The 9,764-nt window shown below is 38.9% G+C and overlaps 1 pseudogene; it reads right to left on the bottom strand.

Annotated features, from left to right (window-relative positions):
• Positions 1–1,155: 1,155 nt before the first annotated feature.
• LOC146886779 (uncharacterized) lies at positions 1,156–9,303 on the bottom strand (annotated as a pseudogene).
• Between the last annotated feature and the right edge of the window lie 461 nt (positions 9,304–9,764).

The raw sequence follows: 9,764 nt of genomic DNA on the forward strand, positions 1-9,764 counted from the left end.
TAACATCCCTTCATCTTTCTCCACCTCAAGATGTGAGAAGATGATTAAGCATTATGCGCCACCTCAAATCTCGTTCATAACACCTTGTGAAGATAATAACTCAGGCTCCTCTAAGTTGGGAAACAACAGCTTTTTCTCTCGACAATCTATAAGAAAGTGATTGGTAGAGAGCCAATCCATTCCTAAGATCACCTCCAACTCTTGAAGAGGTAGACATATCAGATTCACCTTGTATTTACGCCCCACTACCTCCACTGGACATCTAGCACACAAGGATGATGTCCTGACCAAACTCAACATCGGAATAGATAATACAAACTCACATTGTAGCTCACACACCAGCACCCAACCTTTTCACACATGCATCTGACACAAAAGAGTGTGTCGCTCTAGAATCATACAACACACACAAAGATTCACCAATAATCATGCAACAACCCATAACAAGATTACTTAAGCCTGCAGCCTCTACTGCTGTCATAGCGTAAACTTTACTTGTCACCTGAGGCTTGTTGCCTCCTCTCCTCTACTGATGTTGAGCCGAGGCCTGAGTCGGGGTACACGTCACTATCCTGACAAGAGTGGGACAATCTTTGCTAAAGTGGCCTTACTTGCCACTAATTTTCCTCCTTGAGTCAATTGGAGGAACTCTACTTCCTTGGCATACCTCATGCTATAAGAGAAGTACTCGGAGAGGAACTTCCCCTTGAAGGCCTCCCAAGCGACTGGTTCCTCTCTTTCTTCCATGATGGATTTCATACTGATCCATCAATGCTCTGCCTCTCCTGTAAGCATATACACGGCAAAAGCCAATTTGTTCTCAATAATACACATCTTGGCATTGAATATCCTCTCTATGTCCTTCAACCATTGATCTACAGCATCAAGACTAGTCTTGCCGTTGAATTTCATCGGGTGGTGCTTCAAAAAGTCCTCCAAACTCCACTCTCTAACTGAAGGTCGTGGCTCAAGACCAAAAACAAGGGCAGCTACCCTGTTCTCCTCCAATTGGCGGAGGGCTTCCATATGCTGCCTGTGGGCATCCTCAATAGCTACCCTTGCAGCCTCCATCCGCTGCATCACCAACTGTTGTTGCTCCAACGATGTTGCCTGTCGCTGCATCGATGCCTCGTGTTGTTGCATCATAGTTGTACTCTATTGAGTCATAGCTGCCACCATAGCTTCTATTGCTCTGGCGATGTTTGGTACGTCACCCTGAGATGATTGAGGAGTTCTACGCGGGGGTGCCATAATCACTGGCACATAGGAAAACCATTAGTCAGACTTGATGAGACAAGAACTTAACTAAAGACACTTAGAAAGACACAACGAAAGCTAAGTGGATCCCCAAGTCCATATACTCTAAGGAATGACTGCTCTGATACCATAAATGTAACACCCCATTTAAATACTAATATAGCCAATGGAATATTACACAGAATAATATAAAGAGCCAAGATGCGGAGTATAAAATCACTCCATAAAGATATCCAAGGTACTTAAAATAGAATCCTGAGGCACACCACGATGCCAATACAAGATAGAGTACAAAGTTCAACAGTAATCAAATTAATACCAAAAGAAAAGTCAATACATGGGTCATAACTCTAAGAGAAAGCCCAATTAAACGAAATCCAGCCCAGATAGGCTACGCAGCGGAGTTACCATTTCCCTGTTGGCCACGAGGAGTTCTCGCATCTGCTCACACCAATAAATTGATTATCGTCACAAAAAGAGAAAACCACACACATAACAATCAAACAAGCAAAAGGGTAAGCTAGAGCAGAAAATGATTATTCATACAATTACTTACAATATCGTGATCCAAGATGCATATGCCAACCAATCATGTTCTGACTTGCAAACGATACACTAAGACTCAAGACACAACTCATCCGGATACATATAATTAGTCGGATTCAATGGATGCTTGCACTTGTGGTGGCCTTTACTACTCTATCGAGCTGCTCTACCGAGGCATTTGTTACAGTGTTTCATCCCCCACACACAAGGTTAGCCTTTAAAGTGTCTCAGGCCTCCTGCTACTCTCCCAACTCAAGTCAGTACAGTCTATGTGAAACTAACTGACTCATTAGAGTGTAAGTGTAACACCCTAGATTTTGGGATGTCACAGAATGTTAGAAAACTTTTGCGTTTAGTGGAAAATGATTATCATTGAAAATGTACTAATAAAAAACTTATATTTTAATTTAAATTGCGTGTTCCAAAAACCCAAGTTATCAAATAAATTCAAATAACAATTGCGACCAAAAGAAAATTACATATACTTTAGTATCTGATTTAAAACAACTAAATAATTATAATAATGCCTGAGTTCATCCAGCCTCTCGTCGATCTACTCCATGCCAAAAACATCTGCATTATCATCTGCTCCTATATAACACACACGTTGTACGATCATCGCACATACAACAAACATACAAACAAACAAATAGGAGTAAACTAACCATAAATAATGATATATATATATATATATATAAAAGAAATTCGTAAATAAAACATGTCTAATAATAATCAACGTTGCATTCAAGTAACACTTAAGCATTATGATCACAATTAATACTTGGTTTGAACACACAAACCCCAAAATCCAAACCATCATACCAAACCAAACATAGCATCACTTTCATCTAAAATATTCAATCATAGTGATCATAATCAAACTTTGGTTTTCCGCGGCCTCTCACCCCATAACAACATCTAGTTTCCTAGAATAGATGGCTCGATGTGTCCCACTATTGCAGCTAGACTGTCTCCCTTATTCCTCAAGGAATTATGAGTAAAAACGTCTATGCATCGCACATCGGGCACTATACTCGCAACGAGCTGAAATAAGGTGAAACATCTTTCCCCTCTCCACTGCTTCACATAAGCGAGAAGGTACAACACTCGAATCAATCCTCTGCCACTGCTTCACACAGGCCAAGAGGACCCTTTCCACTGCTTCACACTAGCGAAAGAGTCACTACTGGGTTCCTAGGTACGGAAAACCTCATCGACTTTATCAACTAATACATTCATACCATGAACTCTATTAATAATTTCCAAACCAATATAAACAACAATAGCTATAGCACCAAGCCACCATTTTAATTCCATAACCATGCAACTAAAATATAACCAAGCAAAAGACATAGCATTGACATTGCAATTATGGCTATATAACTCATGTTCAATAAAATAACTATCATACTATATAAGTCCAAAAGTAAACTCAAATCACACACTCATCTCATCAATGGTCACCAACACATTGAAATATAACACAATTATTAAAACCAAAATAAAAAGCACCAAACCAAAAGTATGAGAATTTAAAGAGAACCAAAAATTGCCATACATGATTTTGAACATGCAATATGAATCCATAAAAGCCTTAGGTGGGTCCCACTAATCCAAGAAAGTAAAGAAAATTATTAAGTGAATGTGAGTCATGGTTGAAAGATCAAAGTTGCAACAATTAGAACACTAATATCTTAGCTTTTAGTAAAGTCTACAAACATCAAGAATGGAAACAAAAGGCATGCATATGTGGGCCCCTCATTTTATTACAAGCACATGTGATGAGAGAGAAATAGATGTGTGGTATGAAGTGTGAATGAAACTAAAAGTTGTGACCATCTAAAATAGCACCATGAATTTGTATTTGGGTGTGTGGGTCCATGGTACAATAAAGAACAAAAGGTGTAACTTTGATATCGCTGTCGTTGACACGATCAAATTAATACTACTAAACTATAGCAACTTCCGTATTGCCAGTTAGTAGTGAACAAAATAGTTAGGGTTAAGATAACCCTGAGTCGTCTCACAACGAATACGGAATTGATCTCAAATATTTGATTCTTAAAAATGCAATTAAATCTAGCAACTATAAAAATAGGGGGATTTTGGTGTGCAAAGAAAATGACACGGAAGATTGTAAACACAATAATAGTAAATAGGTCAATTCCACTGCTTTTTCTAAATAAGATTCTTCATTGGTTATCTAGAGATTATTGTTAAATTAATTATTGTTGTTGTTTTACAAATCAATCAATGTAAAGACTCAATTCATTTGTTGGCATCCTCACTTTTAATCAAAGTACAGTCTCAATTAAAAGTGAGAATTGTTAGATTGTCCATAGTAAATTCAATCAAAGTACAGTCTCAATTAATTTTACTATGTCTAATCATGTCTATTCCTTTGTTTCTTTAACAAATAGAAAACAAAAACAGAAAAGGGGGACATACCTATAGGTGTTTTGTAGGCTGTCCTGTATGCCCAAAGTGCATCATCCAATCTTGTGGCCCAATCCTTTCGACTAGGCTTCACTACTTTCTCTAGTATCTTTTTAATCTCCCTGTTAGAGATCTCTACTTGTCCATTGGTTTGGGGGTGATATGGTGTAGCAATGCGATGTGTCACCCCATACTTCTTCAACATGTTCTCAAGTAGCCTATTACAGAAATGAGTCCCCTGGTCACTGATGATGGCTCGTGGTATCCCAAATCTGCAGAAAATGTTAGACCTGACAAAACTCATAACAACTCGAGAATCATTAGTCCTTGTAGCTATGGCTTCCACCCATTTGGAGACATAGTCTACAGCAAGCAAAATATAAGAAAACCCAAAAGAAGGAGGAAAAGGACCCATAAAATCAATACCCCAAATATCAAATACCTCACTATATAGCATGGGTTGTTGAGGCATTTCATCCCTTCTTGTAATGGACCTGGCTGCCCTTTGGCACTGCTCACAATTTTCATATACCCTCTGTGCATCTTTAAAAATAGTAGGCCAATATAATCCACAATCCAACACCTTCCTACCTGTTCTTTGTGTGCCATAATGTCCACCAAAAGGAGACGAATGACAGAACTCAAGCATATGAGGTATCTCGATATCTGGAACACACCTCCTTATGACTTGGTCACTACCAATGCGCCATAAGATTGGATCTTCCCAGATATAGTATTTTGCCTCACTTTTTAGCTTGATTCTTTCATATTTGGAGAAGGAAGGAGGAATAGCAGAAACAACCAAATAGTTAACAATGTCAGCAAACCAAGGTTCAGGAAACATACCTTTCACAGCAGTCAATGCTAGGAGGACTTCATCAGGAAATTCATCCTTAATAGGAATGTTATCTTCTCCATTTTCAATCCTGCTAAGATGATCAGCTACCAAGTTATGTGCTCCACTTTTGTCTAGAATCTCAATTTCAAACTCTTGGAGCAGTAGCATCCATCTGATCAACCTTGGTTTCGAATCTGCTTTCTTCAGAAGGAATTTTAATGCTGCATGATCAGTATAAACAATTACCTTGGAACCAAGTACATACGGTCTAAATTTGTCCAAGGCAAACACAACAGCCAATAATTCCTTCTCAGTCGTGGTGTAGTTAGCCTGCGCTGTGTCCAACGTTCTGGAAGCATAATATATCACATGTGATAGCTTCCCATCTTTTTGTGCAAGCACCGCTCCTACTGCAAAGTTTGATGCATCACACATCAGCTCGAATGGTAATGTCCAGTCAGGTGGCTGGATAATAGGAGTGGTGGTAAGCGCCTTTTTCAATGTATCAAACGCATCTTTGCACCTCTCTCCAAAGTCAAATGCTACATCCTTTTGCAATAAGTTGGAGAGAGGGTTGGCTATCTTGCTGAAGTCCTTGATAAACCTCCTGTAAAATCCTGCATGTCCAAGGAAAGATCGAACCTCTTTCACAGAAGAGGGGTAAGGCAATTGTGAAATAATATCAATTTTAGCAGGATCTACAGATATACCATTCTTGGGAACAACGTGACCTAAAACTATACCTTGTTCCACCATAAAATGACATTTTTCAAAATTTAGAACAAGGTTAGTCTCTTCACATCTCTCCAAGACTCTAGCAAGATTAGACAAGCAGTGGTCAAAAGATGAACCATATACACTAAAATCATCCATAAAAACCTCAATACAATGCTCCAACAAATCTGTAAAAATACTCATCATACATCGCTGAAATGTTCCAGGAGCATTGCAAAGGCCAAATGGCATTTTCCTATAAGCATATGTACCGAATGGACAAGTAAAGGTAGTTTTATGTTGATCCTCTGGGGCAATACAAATCTGAAAATACCCAGAGAATCCATCAAGAAAACAGTAATGAGACTTACCTGCCAATCGATCTAACATCTGGTCCATGAATGGTAAAGGAAAGTGGTCCTTCCTGGTTGCCTGGTTTAGTCTTCTATAATCAATACAGACCCTCCAGCTATTCTGAATACGAGTAGGAATCAACTCGTTCTTCTCATTCTTGACCACGGTGATCCCAGATTTCTTGGGGACCACATGTACAGGACTCACCCAAGTGCTGTCAGAAATGGGATATATAATACCTGCTTGTAGCAACTTGGTGACTTCCTTCTTCACAACCTCCATCAGTTGAGGATTTAGTCTCCTCTGAGGTTGCCTCACTGGCTTAGCATCCTCCTCCAAGAGTATTCTGTGCATGCAGAAAGAAGGACTAATACCAGGAATATCTGCCAAAGTCCAGCCTATTGCTCGCTTGTGATCTTTGATAACCTGCAATAGCTTTTGTTCCTGCTCGTCAGTAAGCAAGGCAGATATAATAACAGGGAGTTTCCCATCCCTCTCAAGATAAACATATTTCAAATGAGACGGCAAAGGTTTCAACTCCAAAGTGGGTGGCTGTTCCACAGATTGCAACATTTTACTGCCTAAGGTAATTTCAGCCACCTCAGCATCACACTCGGACGCCACAGAGGTATCAAATAGTGACACTGCGTCCTCAACATCACCTGTTTTAAAATTTTCTCTTTCGTCTAAAATTGAGCCCGAAATATTCGAAAGAGAAAAATCCAAAGAAGAAGAAAAACCAGATAAAACGTCCAAAAGTCCAAAAGCATAATTGTTCACTACATTACTCAATAAATCAATACAAAACAAAGAATGGTCTTCAATTGGGTGCTTCATGGCTTCTAGCACGTTGAACTGCACCTTCTCCTCTCCTATCTCCATAGTCAAGGATCCTGCATGCACGTCTATCTTGGTACGTGCTGTCATCATGAATGGTCTTCCCAAGATAATTATGGTTGAACTCATTCCTTCATCATCCTTCATGTCCAAGATATAGAAATCTGCAGGAAAAATTAATTTGTCCACACGGACAAGCACATCTTCTAGCACACCTGCAGGGTTAACTGTGCTACGGTTGGCCAATTGAATGACCACACCAGTAGACTTAAGAGGTCCAAGATGAAGTGAAGTAAACACAGATAAAGGCATTACATTAATGGAAGCTCCTAAATCTAACATAGCATTGTCAAACTTAGTACTATCTATAATGCAGGGAACAGAAAACATACCTGGATCCTTAGACTTTTGCGGCATTCTGACTGCAGGCTTCTTAATTAAGCTAGAGATGTTTCTTCCCATGCTCACTACCTCTTTGTCCATAATACGCCTTTTATGTGTACATAATTCTTTTAGAAACTTGGCGTATTTAGGAATTTGTCTTACAACATCCAACAAAGGGATGTTTATCTCCACTTTCTTGAAAGTATTTAGGATTTCTTTGTCTAACTCCTCCATCTTTTTAGTTTTTGGTTTCAAACGGTTTGGATAGGGAGGAGGAGGAGAATAAGGAGAAGAATTTTCAGAGGAAGTATTAGGGGATACCAACCTGGAGTTATCACTGGGTGCAGGTATTTCAGATGTTGCTTGTGTTGCTTCATCTGATCTTCCTCTTTCATCATTAGGTACAACTTCATTGTCCTTATCTTCATCTTCTTGGGCATCCCCAAGGCCTTGTATTTGCTTTCCCGATCTTAAAGTAATAGCACTTACATTTCGTGGGTTGATTACAGTTTGTGCAGGCAAATTGCTCGAGCCTTGTTGAGACTTCATCTGATTTAACTCATTTGCCATTTGTCCAATCTGGTTCTGCAAGTTTTGATTGGTTGCTTCCATCGTTTGTTTCAACTCATTGATTTGTCCCTTCATCATGTCAGGCATCATTTTCATCATTGCCTCCATGTTTGAATCACCAGAGGTTGCAGTTGGTTGTGGTTGTTGTCTCTGTTGAGGTGGAACATAGAGTTGTTAGTGTTGAGGCTGTTGATTTCCCCATTTCTGGCTGGGATATTCCTTCCAATCTGGGTTGTACTTGTTGGAGGACAAATCATGGTTGTATTGCTGTCGAGGTGGTCTATTATTGCCATAGATGTTTGCAGTATATGCTTGAGGTTGTTCATTGTCTAACGTCCCTGTCTCTTTTAACATAGAACAAGCCTCTGTAGGATGATTAGTAGAAGCACAAATTCCACATAAAGTATAAGGGATAGGCTTTTTCTGTAAGTCTGTCAAGGTCCTTACCATTGCCGCTAAGTCATCCAACTTTCCTTCTAATTTCTTGTGATCTGCAACATATGAAGATTCTACTCCATGGGTTCCCTTCAATAAAGTTATAGAATTACTCCTTGTGGAAAATTGTTGATGGTTCGACGCCATAGTTTCAATCAATTGTCTTGCATTTGTTGGCATTTTGTCCACCAATGACCCTCCACTTGCAGCATCTATCATTTGTCTATCCATGATACTCAATCCCTCATAAAAGTATTGAATGAGGAGATGCTCGTTTATTTGGTGATGAGGACAGGAAGCACATAACTTTTTGAATCTTTCCCAATACTCGTGAAGACTTTCTCTTTCTTGTTGCCTTATCCCATAAATATCTTTGCGAATAGCAGCAACTCTTGATGCTGGAAAAAACTTTTCCAGAAATAATCTTTTCAGAGTCTCCCAAGTATTGATGGACCCTGGCGGAAGGCAGTATAACCAATTCTTAGCGGCATCTTGTAATGAGAATGGAAAAGCCTTAAGCTTGATATGTTCCTCTGTCACTGTTGTAGGTCTCATGGATGAACAAACAACATGAAATTCCTTCAAGTGATGGTACGGGTCTTCTCCTGCTAATCCATGGAATTTGGGTAAAAGATGGATTAACCCAGACTTAAGCTCACATTCTCCATCTGGATATTGGATGCACATGTTTTGTGTAATTGCTGCATCCGGTGAAGCCAACTCTCTTATTGTTCTTTCTTCCATTCTATCTTCTTGAATTTCTGGTTCAGGTGATGGATCAGAAGATATGTTAATCACCGGAGGTGATTCTAGTGGTACACTTTCAGTGGTAGGTTCAGATGATGATGGTGCTCCTTCAGTAGAACACCTGAGTTCAAGTCTCCTACGTGATTTACGCAAGTTCCTTTCAAGTTCTGAATCAAGTTGATAAAATTGACCCGGATTGGCCCGAGTCATGCACTATGCAGTCCACCTGAAAGTGTTTCCCCGTGTGTTTTTTTTTCTTCCTATTCCTGTTTTGGAGAAAGATTTCAAGAAAGAAATGAGTTAAGATGTCGTTGGGTCTACTCCCAGGAAAGAGAGGTGCGTCACAATGGACAACTTAAATACCAAGTCTTTCCTAGACAGAGTTTTCCAAACTAGTCTCAAAAATTTCTTAAAAGAAATTCTTAATCAAAACAAAAATAGAACTTTGCTTAGAATATATTAACAGAAAACTAGATACTACAAAATAACAAACTATATCAAACGTATATGCGTAAAATAAATAAAAAATAAAAATAAATAAAATAAAATAAAATAAAATAAAATAGAATAAAAAAATAAAAAATAAAAACAGAATCAAAATAAAAGAAATACTAACCGTATTCCCCGGCAGCGGAGCTGTATTTGA

This window comes from Vigna unguiculata, chromosome 4, assembly GCF_037176805.1.
Source record: "Vigna unguiculata cultivar grain cowpea cultivar isolate G323 ecotype 2 chromosome 4, ASM3717680v1, whole genome shotgun sequence".
Taxonomy (NCBI): Eukaryota; Viridiplantae; Streptophyta; class Magnoliopsida; order Fabales; family Fabaceae; genus Vigna; species Vigna unguiculata.